This window comes from Entelurus aequoreus, linkage group LG20 (assembly GCF_033978785.1).
Source record: "Entelurus aequoreus isolate RoL-2023_Sb linkage group LG20, RoL_Eaeq_v1.1, whole genome shotgun sequence".
NCBI classification, from domain to species: Eukaryota; Metazoa; Chordata; class Actinopteri; order Syngnathiformes; family Syngnathidae; genus Entelurus; species Entelurus aequoreus.
The window spans coordinates 25,313,338-25,338,883 of record NC_084750.1 but is presented as its reverse complement, the minus strand read 5'-3'; the positions used below and the strand labels follow the sequence as shown (position 1 = coordinate 25,338,883).

At 39.4% G+C, this 25,546-nt stretch overlaps 1 pseudogene; it reads right to left on the bottom strand.

The window, feature by feature from the left end:
- Positions 1-25,546, bottom strand: part of LOC133636085 (semaphorin-6D-like) — a 151,126-nt pseudogene that overhangs the window by 92,194 nt on the left and 33,386 nt on the right.

Sequence of the window (25,546 nt, the reverse complement as noted above, 5' to 3'; positions counted from 1 at the left end):
GTGCAATATAAGTTGTCCAGCAAAATAATTCTTAGTCAAATCTTAACTTTCTGCTTTGACAGGAAGTCGATTTTTGATGTACCATGAGCATACTTGCCAACATTGAGACCTCCGATATCGGGAGGTGGGGGGGCGGCGTGGCTAAGGACGTGGTTAAGAAGAGAGTATATTTACAGCTAGAATTCACCAAATCAAGTATTTCATATATATATAATATATATACATGTATGAAATACTTGACTTTCAGTGAATTCTAGCTATATGTATATATATATATATATATATTCATATACATATATATATATATATATATATATATATATATATATATATTTTTTTTTTTTTTTAAATTTTATTATACATATAAATAAAATACTTGAATTTCAGTGTTCTGCAGGCTATCCAGTAGATGGCAGTATCGTCCTGTTTAAGAGTGTCACAACATTGCTGTTTACTGCAGACAAACTGCTTTACGGTAGACTAAACGTGACTGCTGTTGTTGTGTGTTGTTACCGCGCTGGGAGGACGTTAATGAAACTGCCTAACAATAAACCCACATAAGAAACCAAGAACTCTCTCTCCTTGTTGTGCACTCTACTCTGTAAAAGCCGTAGATGTTATGACGTCATTGGGCAGGCAAGCTGTTTATATTGTGGGAAAGCGGACGTGAGAACGGCTGTCCCCACTCAGGTCCGCATTGAGCTGGAGGGGACGTGGCCTCCAGCTCCGGCTGAATACCGGGAGTTTGTCGGGAGAAAATCTCTGCCAGGAGGTTGTCGGGAGAGGCGCTGAATACCGGGATTCTCCCGCTAAAAACGGAAGGGTTGGCAAGTATGACCATGAGGCTTACGGATGTCCGGTGTGGTCTTGCGAACAGTTTACCATGAATTAATTTACTTGGACCCCGACTTAAACAAGTTGAAAAACGTATTCGGGTATTACCATTTAGTGGTCAATTGTACGGAATATGTACTGTACTGTGCAATCTACTAATACAAGTTTCAATCAATCAATCATTGTGGGAATGTCACAATTTGTTGTTTTTTTTACAAGCTAGCTCCAATGCAATACCACTAATTTCCACAGGAGGCAACAGCGAGAGAAGGGTTAGAAATATAATTTTTTTTTCCAGGCCCGATACCGATTTATAGTAGTCAAGGAGGTTAATAACAGATCAGATAAAAGTTATTTAAACATGACTACCGTATTTTCCGGACTATACAGCGCACCGGTATATAAGCCACACCCACTTTAGTGGAAAAAAATATTCTTCCATATGTTAGCCGTACTGGACTATAAGATGCAGTGAAATGAGTTATTTAATTAAAAGTTAAAGATAAAGTACCAATGATTGTCATACACACTCTAGGTGTGGTGAAATGTGTCCTCTGCATTTGACCCATCACCCTTGATCACCCCCTGGGAGGTGAGGGGAGCAGTGAGCAGCAGCGGTGGCCGTGCCCGGGAATAATTTTTGGTGATTTAACCCCCCAATTCCAACCCTTGATGCTGAGTGCCAAGCAGGGAGGTAACGGCTTCCATTTTTATAGTCTTTGGTATGACCTGGCCGGGGTTTGAACTCACAGATTCTGTAAATATTTCTTTAACTCGGTGCCTGCAAGGCGGCAGTAAAACGGCTGATGAAACAAAACAGAAGTCATAGTCATGGACCCACGAGCTGCGGAAGCTAGCTCTCCAATCAGCTAAACAGATTCAATAACTCCACGGTGACGTCTTGATGAATTTACTGAGGAATTTGTGAAACTGAAACAGTATAAAAAGAATGCCATTGTAAGTTAATAATACTAACACAGACACTCGTAAATGTGTTAGCATCTTAGCTAATGCTAATTTCCACAGGAGGTAACAGCGAGAGCAGGGATGGAAATAGAAATCGACCGATATGTTTCTTTTCAGACCCGATACCGACTATTAGTAGTCAAAGAGATTAATAACAGATAGATAAAAGTTATTTAAACATGACTACCGTATTTTCCGGACTATAGAGCGCACCAATATTTGCATACGACACTAACATATATACAATGTTTACTTACAACACATACATATATACGATGTTTACATACAACACTTACAAATATACGATGTTTACTTCCAACACTTACACATACAATGTTTACATACAACACTTGCATATATACGATGTTTACTACAACACATATACAATGTTTACATACAACACTTACATAAGTACGATGTTTACATACAACACTTACATAAGTACGATGTTTACATACAACACATACATATGATGTTTACATACACTTGCATACATACGATGTTTACATACGACACAAACATTTATACAATGTTTACATACGACATACTTTTATACAATGTTTACATACGACACATACATTTATACGATTTTTATATACGACACATACACATATGTTTACATACAACACTTGCATATATACGATGTTTAAATATGACACATACATATATGATGTTTACATACAACACTTACATATATACGATGTTTACATACAACACTTGCATATATACGATGTTTACATACAACACTTGCATATATACGATGTTTACATACAACACTTACACATATACGTTGTTTACATACGACACATACATATATATGATGTTTACATACAACACTTGCATATATACGATGTTTACTACAACACATATACAATGTTTACATACAACACTTACATAAGTACGATGTTTACATACAACACTTACATAAGTACGATGTTTACATACAACACATACATACGATGTTTACATACGACACAAACATTTATACAATGTTTACATACGACACAAACATTTATACAATGTTTACATACGACACATACATTCATACGATTTTTACATACGACACATACATATATGATGTTTACATACAACACATACATATACGATGTTTAAATATGACACATACATATATGATGTTTAAATATGACACATACATATATGATGTTTACATACAACACTTACATATATACGATGTTTACATACAACACTTGCATATATGCGATGTTTACATACAACACTTGCATATATGCGATGTTTACATACAACACTTACACATATACGTTGTTTACATACGACACATACATATATATGATGTTTACATACAACACTTGCATATATACAATGTTTACATACAACGCTTACACATATACCTTGTTTACATACGACACTTATCGAGTCCAGATAGGTTGTTGTATATGGAAAAAAACACACAATATTTGGTGTAACAAAAGCTCACTTTTATTATATAAGAAAACAATTTAATCTAAAAAATAAATAAATATTGACTGTTACCCCCCTAAAAAAATAAAATAAAATAAATAAATATTGAGTGTTGTTACCCAAAGTATATTAAGTGGGATTTTTCATCAAAACAAATATATACAGTAACACAAAAACAACATGTCTCTGTGTTTACTATAGGTGTATAAATAATAATATAGTGTTAAATAAAATCAGTCCCTTGGGCACAAAACTGAAAACAATACAGCTCTCCAAAAAGTGCACTTCTGCTGCTATTTGACATAACTGTTTGTTATGATGCTTTGACATTTTTGCACTTTATTTCTTTATTGAAAGAAAATTCTATGAAGAGAAAAGTTGTTTGCAAATGTGGTTACAATGCTAAAAAATGAAAAGTTAAAAAGAAATACACTTTATTGAGTTAACATTATTTCTTTATAGGGGGCAAGATGTGATGAGCTAGGGAATATAACAACTACACTACCCAGCATGCAACGGGAGTGATGAGCATGCGCGGTAGCCCCGAAGTGTTGTTGCATGTCGTCACCCGGCAGCTATGAATGAGGTTATTATGAGCACGCTGTGAAAGTAAACATCAAGAACTCAGCCAACACGCCTCATCTGCATTATTTATAATTAGACAGACAACACATATACAGTGGGATTTTGTTTTGTTTACAAGAAAAGAAAAACAAAAGTTAAAAAAGGGAGATGTCATATATATGTATGTGCTGCGGTTGCTTTTAGAACGTTGCGACAGCTGCCGTAAAGGAGGTGCGTTGCTAGCCTGGTTGCTATGTTTCCGGTTGGTCGTAAAAGTGTTCGTCATGTGTTTGTACTCTGCTCAAATCTCTCAGTAAAGTTATTCATTGGATTATACCTTTTGTTTGGAACTTTATTACACCTTGGAGCGCTTTTTCCCGTCCATTTTTTTCCTGCTTTTGCTATCTGCGCCTAATGACTGAGCTACGTGACGTCATTTCTTGTGATGTCACACGGAGCATTTTTGGTCGGGACGGGATTCGTTCCGAGGGATTCGAATAAAGAACCAACTATTTTCTTTACTATAGTGGTCTCGATAACGGGTACCGGTTCTCAAAAAGGGATTCGAGTCCGAGGACTCGGTTCTTTTCTTATCGAACAACCGTGAAAACCGGTTTCGAGTATCATCCCTACATACGACACATACATATATACATTGTTTACATACGACACATACATATATACGATGTTTACATATAACACTTACACATTTACGATGTTTACATACAACACTTACACATATACGTTGTTTACATACGACACATACATATACGATGTTTACATACAACACTTACATATATACAATGTTTACATACAACACTTACACATATACGTTGTTTACATACAACACTTACACATATACAGTACGTTGTTTACACATGACACATATATATACGATGTTTACATATAACATATACACATATACATTGTTTACATACAACACTTACACATATACGTTGTTTACATACGACACTTACACATATACGTTGTTTACATACGACACATACATATATACAATGTTTACATACAACACTTACACATATACAGTACGTTGTTTACACATGACACATATATATATATATATGATGTTTACATATCAATCAATCAATCAATGTTTATTTATATAGCCCTAAATCACAAGTGTCTCAAAGTACACATATACATTGTTTACATACAACACTTACACATATACGTTGTTTATATATGACACTTACACATATACGTTGTTTACATACAACACATACATATATACGATGTTTACATACAACACTTACATATATACGATGTTTACATACAACACTTACACATATACGTTGTTTACATACGACACATACAGTACATATATACGATGTTTACATACAACACTTACATATATACGATGTTTACATACAACACTTACACATATACGTTGTTTACATACAACACTTACACATATACAGTACGTTGTTTATACATGACACATATATACATATATATATATATATATATGATGTTTACATATAACATATACACATATACATTGTTTACATACAACACTTACACATTGTTTATATACGACACTTACACATATACGATGTTTACATACAACACCAACATATATACAAAGTTTAAATACGACACATACATAAAGGCCTCCATGCGACGCCTAAAGAATGAAGAGGGAGAGTTACAACATGTGGGCTTAGAGAATCCTGCACCCGTGAAGCGCGCCATGAATTCTAAGTGGAATATTTAGCAGGCAGAGTGTTTACATTCAGAGGACACGTCCTAACGAGCCGAGCTGTCAAACATTTGAGCTAGCGACGCGCAGCTGACGGCTCGTGTCGATGTCAGCGTCTCTCGGCATCGCATGCACCTCTGCTGCACACGCACGCTTTCAAGGTCCGGCGGCCGGCGCGAGGTGGCGTGCACGGCGATGGCTTCGTGCTCATGTGAGGTTTTTGCGTCGACAAGTGTTCTACGCGCCGCGAAAAACCGGCTTGACAAGTCGCCACCTCTCGCCGGCGCCATCTGCCTCCTCGCTGACAATTTGTCAGAGCAGACGTGTGCGCGGCCTCGCTAACTTCCAGCCAGGGCGCCGCTCAGGGGCGGGGGGGCGCCAGGAAGGAAGAAATCAGGGCACACAAAGACAGTTGTTCTGACGGCCAACCAGGTCAACTCAAGTTTCGCAGCTAGCAAAGACACGCAAGGACATTCGACTAACTCCCCAGCACGCACGCACACACACACACGCAAACGCACACGCAAACACAAACGCACACACAGACACGCGCAAACGCACACGCAAACGCACACACACACACAAACACGCAAACACACACGTTTAGTGTTACACTAAAGTAGGGGTGTCCAAACTTTGGCCGAGGGCTGAAAGCCAACTGCAATTTGTACATATACACACACATTATATATATATACACACATTATATATATATATATATATATATATATATATATATATATATATATATATATATATATATATATATATATATATATATATATATATATATATACACACACACACACAATCGTGGTCAAAAGTTGACATACACTTGTAAAGAACATAATGTCATGGCTGTCTTGATTTTCCAATCATTTCTTTTTTTGTGATTGGAGCACATACTTGTTTGTCACAAAAAACATTCATAAAGTTTGGTTCTTTTATGAATTTATTATGGGTCTACTGAAAATGTGACCAAATCTGCTGGGTCAAAAGTATACATACAGCTATGTTAATATTTGCTTACATGTCCCTTGGCAAGTTTCACTGCAATAAGGCGCTTTTGGTAGCCATCCACAAGCTTCTGGTTGAATTTTTGACCACTCCTCTTGACAAAATTAGTGCAGTTCAGCTAAATGTGTTGGTTTCTGACATGGACTTGTTTCTTCAGCATTGTCCACACATTTAAGTCAGGACTTTGGGAAGACCATTCTAAAACCTTAATTCTAGCCTGATTGAGCCATTCCTTTACCACTTTTGACGTGTGTTTGGGGTCATTGTCCTGTTGGAACACCCAACTGCGCCCAAGACCCAACCTTCGGACTGATGATTTTAGGTTGTCCTGAAGAATGTGGAGGTAATCCTCCTTTTTCATTGTCCCATTTACTCTCTGTAAACCACCGGTTCTATTGGCAGCAAAACAGGCACAGAGCACAAAACTACCACCACCATGCGTGACGGTAGGCATGGTGTTCCTGGGATTAAAGGCCTCACCTTTTCTCCTCCACACATATTGCTGGGTATTGTGGCCAAACAGCTCAATTTTTGTTTCATCTGACCACAGAACTTTTCTCCAGAAGGTCTTATCTTTGTCCATGTGATCAGCAGCAAACTTTAGATGAGCCTTAAGGTGTGGCTTCTGGAGCAAGGGCTTCCTTCTTGCATGGTAGACTCTCAGTCCAGGGTGATGCAAAACACGCTTGACTGTGGACACTGACACCTGTGTTCCAGCACCAATTTTCTCTCAGCAGCAGGTGATAGCTTGCGTTTTCTTCCTGATCGTGGCAGTGACAAAACTGTGCCATGCACTTTATGCTTATGAACAATTGTCCTGCACAGTTGCTCTTGGGACCTTAAGCTGCTTTGAAATGGCTCCAAGTGACTTTCTTGACTTGTTCAAGTAAATTATTTGTTTTTTCAGTTTTGTGCAGAGTTCCTTTGACTTTCCCATTGTCGCGTTTGTAACCGAGTCTAATGACTGCATCACATGAGCCCTATTTAAATGTGCTCAGAGAAGTCAACAGGTGTCGTCAATCATAATCACTCACATGAAGTTAAGAGGCCATGCATGAAGCTAATTTGATTTGATAGTAACTTTTCTACATCACCAAAATTGATCATGTATGTTGCTGTATTTATACTTTTGACCCAGCAGATTTGGTCACATTTTCAATAGACCCATAATAAATTCATAAAAGAACCAAACTTCATGAATGTTTTTTTGTGACCAACAAGTATGTGCTCCAATCACTCTATCACAAAAAAAATAAGAGTTGTAGAAATGATTGGAAACTCAAGACAGCCATGACATTATGTTCTTTACAAGTGGATGTAAACTTTTGACCACGACTGTATATACTTACATCATGTACATCAAACTTTGATGGAGTTTTTTTTCCAGAGCGCTTTATAAGCCCAATAAAGCGACTCCTCTTGGCTCCACTGTTAGCTGACTTTTACTAACGATTATTTACTATTTAGAATGCATAAAAACAATAAAAAAAACACGTGGTTTTGTCTGACATAATGGTTGGGAATAATAGGCAAAACTCCAATAAAAAACAACAGTGCCCCTTTAAAGGTGTCAAGCGTGTACTATGAAGTGGATATGGGTGAGATACGCGACATAGCGACCCTCCCACACTCCTGACAGTCACAACACGTGTTCTGGTGCACGTGGGCCGGGGTGACAGCGTCGCCATTGTTGTCGTCGTTGCCCCGGCTTGCACAACATTCGCTCTCACGTGTTCCTCGGTAGGCGGTTCCGATCCGTGTGACGACTCTTTGTGTCGATCGACCTGCTTGGCGGGAGCTCGCTGTGCGGATGCTCCCCCGTACATTCCAACCAAACGCCAAACCCTCGCTAACGTGCTGAGCCTTTGTTCATTATGATTGACAGGCGGGGTGGGGTGGGGGGTGGGGGTGTGAATGCTATAAATGTTAGCGTGACATAGAGGTTACATCATGACTGCTCTCTGACACCTAGAGACCAAACCTTTCTAACGAGCATTAGCTCTAAAGTTCTCGCACAGGGGTGCCCAAACTTTTTCCACTGAGGGCCACAGGCTGACAAATCAAAGGATGCGGGGGGGGGGGGGGGGGGGGGGGGGGGGGTGGCGCTAGTTTCCCATAAACTGCCAAGATACCTGTGGCGGTGGGGGCGTGGTCACCATGACATCATCGAGTAATTTGCATAATTTACTACAATGATATGATTTTCTCTAAAAAGGCTCAAAAAATGTATACTTACTAATTAATAATAACAGTTTTGTTTTAAACGTCCATCCATCCATCCATCCATTTTACAATATAATTACAACACTTTATGTACATATTTATATACAGATTTGAACAATAAGTTATTCACTGAAATATATTTATCAATTGTGGTTCTTATAAAAAATATATCTTATAAAATATAAAAGCTAAAATGTCTCATAAAGCTCTGCCCCTTTAATTAGTGCATACTAAATAATTTAACTTTAGCCTACTACTACAACCATATTATTTACCAGCAACATAAAGTGAAACAGAGGCAGAGGTGTCCTGCCACAGTCAGTAACAAATAAACAGAAAACAGTAGTGGTGGTAGATAGACACAGAGCTTCATCAAACATCTGATCCACTGAACAAAGAGCTCCAAAAATCTTGAACTTTAGACTGCCATCAGTTTTACTCCCTACACTTAACCATGTGTTTCCTACTGCCTGCAGACTTTGCACCCTTTGTTATATACACATGTTGTGTTTCTAATATAAATACATTTAATAAAGTCAAATACAAATAAGGCAACAAGAGAAGTATCCTACACTTCTCTTTTGTAAAGTAAATCTGAACAGCCGATATGGGCATCTACATCAACTATATGATTTGCCTGAGAAGCTTGTTTAAAAATTTTTTAATTTTTTATTTGTGGTGGACGTAATTCTTTCGTGGCGGGCCGCCACAAATAAATGAATGTGTGGGAAACACTGGGGGCCATTTTGGTAGTTTTCACCTTCAAAACCAGTGCAAAGAACCAGCAAATGCAACTTTGGTAGAAATGATGTGTGAATGCTGAAGAGCCAAAGCCATACTGATATGATAGTGTCAGGTAACAATAAATATGAGCAAAATTAGCTAAAGGAGCTAGCATGCTAACAGTACTATGCTAATATGCTAACAATAACATGCTTACAGTTAGCATTAGTGAAATACCAAAATATACACTATATTGCAACCCATCCAAATGATGAGAATCAGGTGTCCTAATCACTTGGCCCGGTGTATAAAATCAAGCACTTAGGCATGGAGACTGTTTCTAAAAACATTTGTGAAAGAATGGGCCGCTCTCAGTGATTTCCAGCGTGGAACTGTCATAGGATGCCCCTTTTGCAACTAATCCAGTCGTGAAATTTCCTCGCTCCTAACTATTCCAAAGTCAACTTTATTATAAGAAAAGTGAAGAGTTTGGGAACAACAGCAAGTCAGCCACCAAGTGGTAGACCATGTAAACTGACAGAGAGGGGCCAGCGGATGCTGAAGCGCTTAGTGCAAAGACTTTCTGCACAGTCAGTTGCTAGAGAGCTCCAAACTTCATGTGACCTTCCAATTAGCCCACTTACAGTACGCAGAGAGCTTCATGGAATGGGTTTCCATGGCCGAGCAGCTGCATCTAAGCCATACATCACCAAGTCCAATGCAAAGCTTGGGATGCAGTGGTGTAAAGCACGTCGCCACTGGACTCTAGAGCAGTGGAGACGCCTTCTCTGGACTGATGAGTCACGATTTTCCATCTGGCAATCTGATGCACCAGTCTGGGTTTGGAGGTTCCCAGGAGAACGCTACATTTTGGACTGCATTGTGCAGAGTGTGAAATTTGGTGGAGGAGGAATTATGGTGTGGGGTTGTTTTTCAGGAGTTGGGCTTGACCCCTTAGTTCCAGTGAAAGGAACTTTGAATGCTCCAGGATACCAAAACATTTTGCACAATTCCTTACGATGGCACTTCAAGTTCACATGTGAGTAAAGGCAGGTGGCCAAATACTTTTGGCAATATAGTGTATGACACTGAGGTGTATACCTGCTAAATTAGCTAAACATGCTAACACACCACTGTTAGCATGTTAAAATACTAACTAAGACGCGTCGAATACCAACATATATTACTCTGAGGTGTGTACCTGAAAAATAGGTTTAAAATGTATTAGCATGCATCAAGTACCAAAATATGACTGAAGTATATACCTACAAAATTAGCAAAAAAAAGCAAGCCTACAAATGTTTGCATGCTAAAATGTTATATGCATCAAATACCAAAATATGTGACTCTAGAGCAGGGGTAGGGAACCTATGATGTGGCTCTTTTGATGACTGCATCTGGCCTTCCTACTGTATTATTTGGTATAGTAATAAATATCATAGAAAAGCTTATTCTGATTGCAATACCCCGGCCGAGTCATACCAAAGACTATAAAAATGGGAGCCATTACCTCCCTCAGCATCAAGGGTTGGAATTGGGCGTTAAATCACCAAAAATTATTCCCGGGCGCGGCCACCACTGCTGCTCACTGCTCCCCTCACCTCCCAGGGGGTGATCAAGGGTGATGGGTCAAATGCAGAGAATAATTTCGCCACACCTAGTGTGTGTGTGACAATCATTGGTGCTTTAACTTAGAAAGATAGCCTAAAAACATATTTTTAAAAATAGATCCTTATCAAAAAAATAATTGAAATAAAAAAAAAAAAAATCGATTTAAAAAAAATAAATTGTAAATTGATTTAAAATCATGATGAATAAAAATCGTGATTTGAATGTGAATCGATTTTTTTCTAATGTGTATTATTTATGTTCCCACACTAACAAAATAATAAATATGAAAATGACAAAACATTTTGGGGTAATTTTCTTGCATCCGATGTAAAAAGCAAGCTCCGAAATGGATTATTGATTAGTGAATTATTGACAGAGCGATTGATGATCAAGAGGACAAGAGAGGCTGGAAGCCAACTTACTGTCAGGTCTTTTCAAAACACCTGGGCCGGTGGGGGCGGAGCTACGTGTCCACCCGTCAAACGCCCTGAAAGACACAACAAAGAAGGACATGTGACCTGGGAAGGACCAGAGAGGGTGGAGCTTGGCGGAGGTCATCAAAGGTCACTTAAGATGTTTACTTAGCGGCGTGAGTGAAGCGTGTACATGGAAGGAAACATTTTTTAAAAAGTTGTTTAACACGCTTTGTGTTCACACTGCACACACACCAGATGTCCGCCATCTTTCTGGCCGCCTTTTTCGCCACGCCGTGTCACGCGCCCACGCTTGCGATGACGAGTGGGCGCCCACTTTTTTTTCTTTTCCCACCGCCGACAGAAGGCGGCAAGAAGGCCGAGTCCAACGCCGCGGCCTTTAAAGCTTGCAAAATGATGTTTTTCATCAGATGAAAGATGGGTGTGCTCCTGCACCAATAGGAGCACGGCGTGCTTTAAAGGTAGACATCAACACTCAGGAATACTTCCTGCCTTGGAAGGATTGCAGGAAGTGGTGGGATGTCCAACAATACGTCTTCCCGCATTTGTCGCAAACGAGCAACAACACTTCCCCCCTCGGCGCTCATGCCCGTGGATATTTCCCATGAGGCCTTGCAGCACTCGCTGATGGATGAACCCTGACCGCCAACGTTTGGGGGGTGGGTAGGGGCTGGCTCCAGGAATTGAGTTATTAATAATGCAGGGTCCGAGCCCGTCATAGGGGGAAGGGGTCCGCGGCTGATTGATGAAAAATTTGATGAATTAGACGCCGTTAGATGGGCACCGCGTCTGAAGAGGAACAACCATTTTTATTCTCAACACATTGGCTTCGTTTGGGCACTTGGACTATTGGACTATGGAACATTTGTGCAGGGACAGGGAATTAAATAAAAAGAGAACCCCTCTCTGAAAAGGAGGAAGAGAACAAAAAGAAAATGAAAAATTGGAAAAAAATTTAAAAAGAGAACGCAAAAGACAAAAAATAAAATACAATAAAATGAAAAAAGAAGAATGAGAAAAGAGAAGAAAAAAAATAGAGAACAAATAAAAAGAGAACCCCTCTCTGAAAAGGAGGACGAGAAGAAAAAGAAAATGAAAAAATAGAAACAAATGTAAAAAAAGATAAAGTGAAAGACTAAAAAATACAGTAAAATAAAAAAAGAATGTGAAAAGAGAAGAAAAAATAAATAAAAAGAGAACCCTTCTCTGAAAAGGATGAAGAGAAGACAAAGAAAATTAAAAAATAGAAAAAATTAAAAAAGAGAAGGAGAAAGTAAACGACAAAAGAATTAAAAAAATAAATCAATGAAAAAGAATGAGAAAAGAGAAGAAAAAAATAGAGAAAAATTAAATAAAAAAAAGAACCCCTCTCTGAAAAGAAGGAAGAGAAGAAAAAGGAAATAAAAAAATTGGAAAAAGAGAAGTAAAAAAAAAACAAAAAAGAAGAATGAGAAAAGAGAAGGAAAAATAGAGAAAAAGGAGAAAAAGAAGCACAAAAAACAATGTTAAAGTTAAAAAGGAGAAAAAGAAAAAGGAGAAACCCCCTTGAAACATAAAAAGAGAGAAAAAAAAGAGAAAAGAAAATTAAGAAGAAAAAAAGAGAAAAAAGAAGACAAAGAAGAAGCAGAAAGAAATAGTTCTAAAAGAAAGAAAAAAAGAGAGAACACCCCTCAAAAAACAAAAAGAGACAAACAATACAAAAAAGATAAATAAGGGAAAAAAGCAAAAATGATAAGAAAAAAAGACGAGACAGAAAAAAGAAGAGAAACAAAGATAATAAATAAAAAAAATTAAAGAAACGAAAATTAAGAAAAAATGAGGAAAAAAAATAAGACATCTTTTTCTCTCTGCAAACGTTGCTGCTGGCTCATTAGGCCTCAACTGGCAACAAGTGGCGGGTTTGGGCGCGCTCACGTGCGCCTCGCCGCCTTCCAAACGCCCACGCTCCACATAAATAGACTCGCGCTCGGAACGGGGAAGCTTGGCTTTGCGCTCGGAACGTTCTCTACCTGCAAACTGGGTCAGAGCCCGCCGACGACGAGGACGAGGGGGGGTTATGGGGAGTTGGGGGGCACGCGAGAACAATAACGTTACCGCCTCAATACTTCAATCACGGTCAGTGAAAACTAATTTCCCCACGGGGACCAATAAATCTAAATCTAAATCTAAAATCATGTCCGAAAAGGAGTAGACAGAAGCACAAGTCACTCAACTCTACTGGACACGTCTTCAACTGAATCACATGGCCACATTTAGAGTGGGGCGTACCTAATCAAGTGTCCATGCAATCATCTCGTTATTGTAACCATAGTTACCAAAAGTATGCAAACGTTGCTGTGTCATCAGGAAGTCGCGAGGGAAAGGACGCAGGATGGAGAAGATGTTCACCCGGCAACCTTTGACTTGCACACGCCAACCTTTGCTCCTTGACTCCGCCCCCTCGGCCTTTCTGCAGTGACCTTGACTCGTCCTTCTCTCAGACAACCCCTCCCCCGGACCTCCGCGCAAACATCGCAATTTCCCTCCCTGCAGCACGTGGAATGACGGCATCCAAAATAAATACCAGCATGTCACGTGCGCACGCACGCACGCACGCACGCACACACACACACACACATACATTGCTAATGCAACTTTGGTCCAGAATGTAGTAGCTGAACATAAATCACATGAAATGCTACAGACCCAAGCTGTCTTTATTAAAACTGTGTGTGTGAGTGTGTGTGCCTGTGTGAGTGAGAAAAACGATCTCCCACTCCCACTGGTCATTCCATTAGGTACACTTGGGAGGCTGGAAGCACGTAAAAAGGTCTTCCCCATTTACCTGGGTAAATAAAGTCCCCTCCCTCTGTGATTCCACAAAAACTACCCAGGTAGATTTTGGTTCTTCAGGAACGTTTTTTTTTTTTTTTTTTTAGTTCCTAGAAGCGAGGTGGGACTTTTGAACGGTTCCAGGAACTTTAGAGGGGTCCAACGCTGACTGGTGGAACACCGTTTTGGGGCGTTCCCAAAAACGTTGAATTAGAACACAAAGAGCGCCATGACAGTATGCGAGTACGACTTGTTTGTTTCTTATTTCTTGTGTATTTTTTTATTACGACAAACTTGACCACGTCGCGAAAGAAGAACGAACGGAGCTTTCGACGTGCGGGAACTTTAGTGTAACATCTTTGTGTTGAAGAAAGCTGATTAGTGGAACTATCTCGCAGTGTTTTTACTCAGCCGTAGTCTTTAAACTATATGCAGTTTATTGTTGCTTATTAGTTTTTATACGCAAAGCTACAAAAAGTGGACGGATTCTTTTAAACGCATTTAGGGAGAAATATAAAGTATTCAGCCAGACTTCCAGCTGCTTACTACTTTTGTTGGATAAATGTGAAATAATTAGGCATTAAACAAGTGGAACAAAGGTAAATAACATCAAATATTAACTATTTACTTTATTACATGTTGTAAAAGTATTCAGTGACACTCAATTTGTGTAGTTATTAGCCTCAACCTCAGTGAACAGAATGCTAATGCTAACAGGCTAATGCTAAATCTGATGTGTTCGTGTCGTCGCTGTAAGATAAACAATGATATTTATTATTTATATATTGTTATTTACAGATAAACACTGACATTAACTTTCTATATTGTTATTTACAGATAAACACTGACATTAACTATTTATATATTGTTATTTACAGATAAACACTGACATGAACTATTCATATATTGTTCTTTACAGATAAACACTAACATTTATTAGTTATATATTGTTATTTATAGATAAACACTGACTTTAACTATTTATATATTGTTATTTGCAGATAAATATTGGCATTTATTATTTATATATTGTTATTTATAAACACTGACATTAACTATTTATATATTGTTATTTACAGATAAACACGGAAATTAACTATTCATATATTGTTCTTTACAGAAACACTGACATTTATTATTTATATATTGTTATTTATCGATAAACACTGACTTTAACTATTTATATATTGTTATTTACATATAAACACTGGCATTTATTATTTATATATTGTTATTTATAGATAAACGCTGACATTAACTATTTGTATATTGTTATTTACAGATAAACACGGACATTAACTATTTATATATTGTTATTTACAGATAAACACTGACATTTATAATTTATATATTATTTACAGATAAACACCAACATTAACAATTTATCTATTGTTATTTACAGATAAACGCTGACATTTATTATTTATATAGTGTTATTTACAGATAAACACTGACATTTATAGTTTATATATTTACAGATAAACACCGACATTAACTATTTATCTATTATTTACAGATAAACACTGACATTTATTATTTATATAGTGTTATTTACAGATAAACACTGATTTTAACTATTTATATATTGTTATTTACAAATAAACACTGACATTATTTATATATTGTTATTTACAGATAAACACTGACATTAACTATTTATATTGTTATTTACAGATAAACACTGACAATTATTATTTATATATTGTAATTTATAGATAAACACTGACATTAACTATTTATATATTGTTATTTACAGATAAACACTGACAATTATTTATATATTGTAATTTATAGATAAACAGTGACATTAACTATTTATGTATTGTTATTTACAGATAAACACTGACTTATATTATTTATATATTGTTATTTACAGAAAAACACTGACATTTATTATTTATATATTATTTACAGATAAACACTGACATTATTTATATATGGTTATTTACAGAAAAACACTGACTTATATTATTTATATATTATTTACAGAAAAACACTGACATTTATTATTTATATATTGTTATTTACAGATAATCACTAACATTATTTATATATTGTTATTTACAGATAAACACTGGCATTAACTATTCATATATTGTTATTTACAGATAAACACTGACATTAACTATTTATATATTGTTCTTTACAGAAAAATACTGACATTTATTATTTATATATTTTTATTTACAGCTGAAACGGACCACAAAGAACCGTCTGACCCTCATGAATTCATCATTTACTGAAAGGATGACTTTCTGACTGTTGGACATTGCGGACAAAAGCCAGACTTTTTATGAACAATTCGGTATTTCTTCTTATTGTTTTGTTTATTATCGCTTTGTATTTCATTTACTTACTTTGTAGTAAAATAATTGTGACCTAATAATGTCGGTTTATTTACATGGTATCAGTGTAGAAGTATAATAAATCACTCCTTCGTATGTCATCAGCCTGATTTGTATAAACCACCTGAACTGTGAAGTGCTGTGGAAACACAAACCACACACTTCCACAGGAACCTTTAGTTCCAGGAACTTAACGTTCCTGGACTTTTGGTGGAAAAAGACCTAATTATGCTGCCTTACAGACGCACGCACGCACACACACACAAGTGTGTGTGTACGTACACACAAAGGACACACACACATGCACCTATGGACACATGCACGCACAGATACACACACACACCTCACACAAAGACAAATATGGACACACACACAGGCACACAGACACAAAAGGACAAATATGGACACACACACCTGACGCAGGCGGACACACACACACGCACAGACAAATTTGGACACACACACACACACACACACACACACACACACACACACACACACACACACACACACAAATGGACACACGCAAATGGACACACGCAGAGTGTAGCTGACTGCATTGCAATTGCTCCTCCACAGTTACATTACATAAGCGTCATAACAGAAAACGGACATATTTTCAAATATTAATTACAGTGTGTAATAATAATGCAAGTGAAAGTAAGGAAGTGTTATTTCATGGATGCGATTGCTCCTCCACAGTTACATTACATAAACGACATAACAGAAAACAATGCACATATTTTCAAATATTAATAACAGTGTGTAATAACAATGCAAGTGAAAGTAAGGAAGTGTTATTTCATGGCTGCAATTGCTCCTCCACAGTTACATAAAGGTTCTAATAGAAAACCACAGACATATTTTTTAATATTAATAACAATAACGGTGTGTAATAATAACACAAGTGAAAGTAATGAAGTGTTATTTCATGAATGCGATTGCTCCTCCACAGTTACATTACATAAACGTTATAACAGAAAACTACGGACATATATTTTAAAATATTATTAATAATAACAACAATGTGCAATAATAATACCAGTGAAAATAAGGAGGTGTCATTTCATGGATGCGATTGCTCCTCCACAGTTACATTACATAAATGGTCATAACAGAAAACGGACACATTTTTAAATATTATTATTAATAACAATGTGTAATAATAATACAAGTGAAAATAAGGAGGTATCATTTCATGAATGTGATTGCTCCTCCAGAGTTACATTACATAAATGGTCATAACAGAAGACAAAGGACATATTTTTAAATAACAATAACCGTGTGTAATAATAATATAAATAAGGGGCGGTATAGCTCGGTTGGTAGAGTGGCCGTGCCAGCAACTTGAGGGTTCCGGGTTCGATCCCAGCTTCTGCCAACCTAGTCACTGCCGTTGTGTCCTTGGGCAAGACACTTTACCCACCTGCTCCCAGTGCCACCCACACTGGTTTAAATGTAACTTAGATATTGGGTTTCACTATGTAAAGCGCTTTGAGTCACTAGAGAAAAGCGCTATACAAATATAATTCACTTCACTAAATAAAAATAAGGAAGTGTTTCATGGATGCGATTGCTCCTCCACAGTTACATAAACGTCATAACAGAAAACAGACATATTTTAAAATATTAATAATAATAATAACAGTATGTAATACTGCTACTGTGTTGAAAAATTTCCCTTGTGGATCATTAAAGTTTGTCCAAGTCTAAGTCTAATAATAACACAAGTGAAAATAAGCAAGTGTTATTTCATGGATGCGATTGCTCCTCCACATGTGACAGATGATAACGAACAAGCGAGTAGCTCAGACATGCGGTCATGTCGTGAGAACGTTTAGTTCGTTAATTCAAGTTAATCAAGTAAAGATGGCCGACCACGCCAATAAGTAGTGTTTGTAGTAAATAAAATGTGCACACGTGCATTTTTTGGTTTTGTTTTCTGACAAATCAAAGCCAGCAAGCGAAGCAGCGGCGCCACCTGCTTTTCATGCGTGTGACACACACACACACCACATGGGGGGCGGTGTCATTTCCTGTTCGAACCGGTCCCCCACTGGCAGCCCGCTATATGGCGAGCATGGACCGCCACGTAATGAGCTCCCGTTGCAACACCAACTCCCCCCCGGGCTCCCGCCCGCCATCTTTTGTGACAGCTGCTTGCGGAAGACGCCGTCAGTACGATTCCTGCAGTGGGTCTTTGTTTTCCACGGAGAGTTGCCTTGCAGGACATTCTAGAAGACTTGACCTCCTCGAACGCCACACCTCAGATAACCAACTCTGATGCTACATGGCGGCCCCGTCAACAAGCTGACAGGAAGTAAAGTTGGTCACGTGACTTCATCAGCTGACCACACAGAAAGAGAGACAGTAAAGATCCCGGGGGACGGTTGCCATGGCGATGGGGTAGACTAGTTGAAAAAGATAAAATACCTATTTAAGTCTTCCCTGTCATCTTCACACTTTAACCAGTTAAAAAAAAAAATCACAGCCACGCTTACAACGACAGTAGTACAAACACAAAGTGCGTTGTTGTTGTTGTTGTTGTTGCACTGTGTGTGTTTCTGCATCCTCTCCTAAGCACGCACAAGTAAAAGTCAAAGACATGATGGATGGTCAGGGCGACGGTGAAACATGCTACCTAGGTTAACTGCCTATTAGCCTAAGCGTGTTTAGACTGCAGGTCACATGACACGCTATTAAACAACACGCGCACACTTTTACTGTGTAATAGCGCTGGGAGACATGTAATCATAATAACAATAATAATAATAACAATAATGAATAAAAGCGTCTCTCAGTTGCTGTGCTTTATTGTCCGCACCAGGAAAGCAAATAAAATATGTTATTATGTAAACATGTTGTCAGACATTTTTATTGGAGGTTCTTTTTTTTAAAAATTTGACAGAAAAATACAGTTTATTTTCGAGCATCTAAAACAGGTCTATCAAGGGCTCGAACATCGAAATGTAGATGTTTCGTCAGAAAGTGCCGCCGTGGGTTATATTCCTCTGGCGCTTTGGTCCCGCCTTCAGTCTTGCCTTCAATCTTGACTGCAGTGTCGCCTTTGGTCCCGCCTGTGGTCGGTGCTGCCTTCGGTCGTGCCTTCAGTGCAGTCTTTGGTCTTGCCTTTAGTCCCGCCTTCGGTACTCCCTTTGGTCCTGCCTTCGGTACCGCTGTTGGCCCTACTCTTCGGCCTTATTCTTCGGGCCAGCCTTCAGGCACCAGACTTCGACACCAGCCTTCAGTCCAAGCCTTCACTCTCAGCCTTTAGTCCAAGCCTTCACTCTCAGTCTTCAGTCCAAGCCTTCAGTCCCACCTTTGCCTCCAGGGTTTGGTCCTGCCTTCCGTCTTGCCGTCAGGCTTTCCTTCAATCTTACCTCCTGTGTCGCCTTCGGCCTTGCCTTCAATCCCGCCTTCGGTCAGTGCTGCCTTCGGTCTAGCTTTTAGTGCCGCCTTCGGTCTTGCATTTATTTCCGCCTTCGGCCCCATTCTTCGGCCCAGCCTTTGATCCGACTCAGTGTCATCCTCTATGTTGACTTCAGTGCCGCATCAGCCTTCCTTTCTTCAGTGCCACCTTTGTTCGTGCCTTCAGTGCCACCTTTGGTCCTGCCTTTGGCCCCATTCTTCAGCCAAGCCTTCAGGCACCAGATTTCGACCCCAGCCTTCAGTCTAAGCTTTCGGTCCCACATTTGGTCCTGCATTAACTCTTTCCTTTGATCTTGTCTCCGGTGTTGCCTTTGGCCTTGCCCGGTCAAAGCGGTCTTGCTTTCAGTCCCGCCTTAGGTCTTGCTTTCAGTCTGGCCTTCGGTCTTGCCTTCAGTCTCACCTTCGGTCAGTGCCGCCTTCGGTCTTGCCTTCAGTCCCGCCTTTGGCCCCATTCTTCAGCTTAGCCTTTGATCCGACTCAGCGTCGCCCTAAATGTTGCCTTCGATGCCGCATCAGCCTTGCTTTCTTCAGTGCCACCTTTGGTCTTGCCTTCAGTGCCAACTTTGGTCCAGCCTTCAGTGCCAACTTTGGTCCTGCCTTTGGCCCCATTCTTCAGCCAAGCCTTCAGGTACCAGATTTCAACCCCAGCCTTCAGTCTAAGCTTTCGGTCCCAGCCTTCAGTCCCACTTTTGGCCCCCGGCTTTGGTCCTGCATTCATCTTGCCATCAGTCTTGCCTTCGAGCTTGCCTCCGGTCTCGCCTTCGGCCTTGCCTTTGATCCCACCTTCGGTCAGTGCTGCCCTCGGTCTATCTTTCCGTGCCGCCATCGGTCTTGCCTTCAGTCCGGCCTTCGGTCAGTGCTGTCTTCGGTTTTGCTTTCAGTGCCGCCTTTGGTCTTGCCTTCAGTCCCGCCTTTGGCCCTATTCTTCAGCTTTGCCTTTGATCCGACTCAGCGTCGCCCTTCAATGTTGCCTTCGGTGCCGCATCAGCCTTGCTTTCTTCAGTGCCATTTTTGGTCTTGCCTTCTTCAGTGCCACTTTTGGTCTTGCCTTCTTCAGTGCCACTTTTGGTCTTGCCTTCAGTGCCCCTTTAGGTCCTGCCTTCAGTGCCCCTTTAGGTCCTGCCTTCGGCCCCATTCTTCGGCCCAGCCTTCAGGCACCAGATTTCGACCCAAGCCTTCAGTCAAAGCCTTCGGTCCCAGCCTTCAGTCCCACCTTTGGCCCTAGGCTTCGGTCCTGCATTCCGTCTTGCCGTCAGTCTGGCCTTCAATCTTGCCTCCGGTGTCACCATTGGCCTTGCCTTTGATCCCGCCTTCGATCAGTGCTGCCTTCGGTCTTGCTTTCAGTGCCGCCTTCGGTCTTGCCGTCAGTGCCGCCTTCGGTCTTGCCTTCAGTGCCGCCTCCGGTCTTGCCTTCAGTCCCGTCTTCTGCCTCATTCTTCCACCCAACCTTCGATCCGACTCAATGTTGCCTTCAGTGCCACCTATGGTATTGCCTTAATTCCCGCTTTCAGTTTTTCTAAATTTAGGAAAGTCATTAGTCCGCTTGACTGATGTGTGCACCATTAGCTTCAAACTCGACCGCGATGACGCCCGCCCAGAACCAAAGCAGCCAAACGAACAAATCCCTGGCAGGTCCGCTTTTTTGTTTGCTACTTCCTGGGAGCGGCTACTCACAAACACCACGCTAATCACCACAATCCAGCTTTAAGGTGCAAAGAAGAAGTTGTAGCGCTGCAGGTCAGCAAAGAGCTAACTCCTGGAGGACGAGGCGAGATGGAGATGAGGAGATCGGTCCAAAGGCCTACAGGCTGAGATCAGCAGCAGGACCACCACCAAGCCTACCTTTTCACCGTCTGCCTCTTTGTTGACCTCGGTCATGTTTTACTGGACAGCTGGCACTGAAACATACGGCGGACGCTTCCTTTACGAGTAAGAGCTGCAAGTTACACGCAAGCATCACTTACCAAATAAATTAAGATTAAGACATTTATTCTGACCTCAGGTCGAAACGTTTTTATAGGATGGCCACAGTTTGACCCTGGAACAGATCATTTCTATTTGCATTACTTTAAATGGTAAAGGTTGGTCCCAAATAGAAACATGTAAAGTAGGGATGCACAATATTATCATCGTCTGATTATTATCGACCGATAATGGCAATTTTTCCAATAATTCCGATAATGAAAAATCAACAAACAAAAATAGCCGATATTTATGAAGGCTTATCATCTTTGTTTGGTCTCCCCTAAGGGATGTCATGATACTGCGTCCTGTTGTGTCCGGAGAAACGCAACATGGCGCATTAGTAGCCCGTGTGGGCTTTCTTTAGCATGTCAGAAGAAGACATTTCACTCGTAGTATTCAAATGTTGTTCTGCAGAAATTAAACGAGCTGCAGCACAACAAAATCTGCTGGGTCACCTTGAAGTTTACTATTGTGTAGATCTACGAAAGCAGTACAAAGCTGCCAAGACCTATCGTTATTAGCGGCGACCGCAGCAAATGTAAAGCCACAGGACTGATGAGAAAGCAACCGCTTGAAAGAAAATACCTTAGGGAGAAAGAACGTAATGACACAATTAGAGATGTCCGATAATATCGGCCCGCCGATTTTATCGGACGATATATGCGTTAAAATGTAATATCGGAAATTATCGGTATCGTTTTTTTTATTATCGGCATAGTTTTTTTTTGTTTTTTTTTTATTAAATCAACATAAAAAACACAAGATACACTTACAATTAGTGCACCAACCCAAAAAACCTCTCTCCCCCATTTACACTCATTCACACAAAAGGGTTTTTTCTTTCTGTTATTAATATTCTGGTTCCTACATTATATATCAATATATATCAATACAGTCTGCAAAGGATACAGTCCGTAAGCACACATGATTGTGCGTGCTGCTGGTCCACTAATAGTACTAACCTTTAACAGTTAATTTTACTAATTTTCATTCATTACTAGTTTCTATGTAACTGTTTTTATATTGTTGTACTTTCTTTTTTATTCAAGAAAATGTTTTTAATTTATTTATCTTATTTTACTAATTTTTTAAAAAAGTACCTTATCTTCACCATACCTGGTTGTCCAAATTAGGCATAATAATGTGTTAATTCCACGACTGCATATAACGGTTGATATCGGTATCGGTAATTAAAGAGTTGGACAATATCGGAATATCGGATATCGGCAAAAAGCCATTATCGGACATCCCTAGACACAACGAGTTATTTATGCCAGGGGTTCTTAACCTTTTTCAACTCGAGGCCCATTTATTAACTAAAGAGGGGGCCCCGGGGCCCACTCAAATAACACTGACTTTGTAATCCTATTATTTATTTTAATCATATTTAATAATTATATGTGACCAACTTACAGTTTAACAGGATAAACCTTGTCAAATGATATGAAAGTGTATAATCACAATTATTACCAAGGCTTAGGTCAGGCAGATTACAAAAATAAATATTGATCAAATATACTGCAAAACAAGGTACTCATAAAAATTACGCAGTGCTAAAATGAATACATTCTAACTAGCTCAGAAATAAATTATAATAATATACATATTTTTAAATAAACTGTCAATAAAACTGAAGTGAGAATGAAAATACAGCTTCAGCACTTTAGTCTTAATTTTTGCGCTTAAGAAACGTCTCTATGACTTTAGCTTCAGACTTCTTCTGATTGGTTGGTATTGTCTTTACTGCCACAAGTGGTGGAAAAGTGTATTACAATTACGTACCGCTGTGGCCCTCTCGGCCCAACAATGGTTAAGAACCTAGGAAATCCTGTTGAAGATGTTTTAGTTGCTTGTTGTCTAAATCAATTAAATTGAAATGTTGAAATATCAACAAATTCTAAAAAAAAAAAAAATGTTTCTAGTGGTACGCAAAAAGAACCTCTTAATTCAATATTCAAACACAGTGTTCCTGTTCAAACTGTGTGTAATGTTACAGTAGCCAGAAATATCAGACACTAAGTGTTAAATAAAACCTCTACCTTGTTTCTAATGAATACTTAGCCCTAGTACGCTACTGTATTTTATTTTTGGTCATTATGGTGGTACTTGGAGAGCCAAGTGTTTGCTGGGATGGTACTTGGTGAAAAAAAAAGTTAGAGAACCACTGATCTAGGCAATGACTAATTCTTTTCATGGGTGAGAATTATAGTAGGAAGGTAATTTGTCCTTTAATTATAGTTAATTACGTGAGTCAGTTGACATGATCTTATTCCCTACAATAGATTTGTTGTTTTGTTTCACATTTTGGGCAAAAGTGTGAACTACTATATAGATTTTTTCTCACAAAAACTTGTGTAAATACACTATATTGCCAAAAGTATTTGGCCACCCATCCAAATGATGAGAATCAGGTGTCCTAAACACTTGGCCCGGCCACAGGTGTATAAAATCAAGCACTTAGGCATGGAGACTGTTTCTACAAACATTTGTGAAAGAATGGGTCGCTCTCAGTGATTTCCAGCGTGGAACTGTCATAGGATGCCACCTGTGCAACAAATCTAGTCGTGAAATTTCCTCACTCCTAAATATTCCAAAGTCAACTGTGGGCTTTATTATAAGAAAATGGAAGAGTTTGGGAACAACAGCAACTCAGCCACCAAGTGGTAGACCATGTAAACTGACAGAGAGGGGTAAGCGGATGCTGAAGCGCATAGTGCAAAGACTTTCTGCACAGTCAGTTGCTACAGAGCTCCAAACTTCATGTGACCTTCCAATTAGCCCACGTACAGTACGCAGAGAGCTTCATGGAATGGGTTTTCATGGCCGCGCAGCTGCAGGTAAGTCATACATCACCAAGTCCAATGCAAAGCGCCGGATGCAGCGGTGTAAAGCACGTCGCCACTGGACTCTAGAGCAGTGGAGACGCCTTCTCTGGACTGATGAGTCACTCTTTTCCATCTGGCAATCTGATGGACCAGTCTGGGTTTGGAGGTTGCCAGGAGAACGGTACATTTTGGACTGCATTGTGCAGAGTGTGAATTTTGGTGGAGGAGGAATTATGATGTTTTGTTGCTTTTCAGGAGTTGGGCTTGGCCCCTTAGTTCCAGTGAAAGGAACTTTGAATGCTCCAGGATACCAAAACATTTTGGACAATTCCATGCTCCCAACCTTGTGGGAACAGTTCGGAGCGGGCCCCTTCCTCTTCCAACATGACTGTGCACCAGTGCACAAAGCAAGGTCCATAAAGACATGGATGACAGTGTCTGGTGTGGATTAACTTGACTGGCCTGCACAGAGTCCTGACCTGAACCCGATAGAACACCTATGGGATGAATTAGAACGGAGACTGAGAGCCAGGCCTTCTCGACCAACATCAGTGTGTGATCTCACCAATGAGCTTTAGGAAGAATGGTGGAAAATTCCAAATAAACACACTCCGCAACCTTGTGGACAGCCCTCCCAGA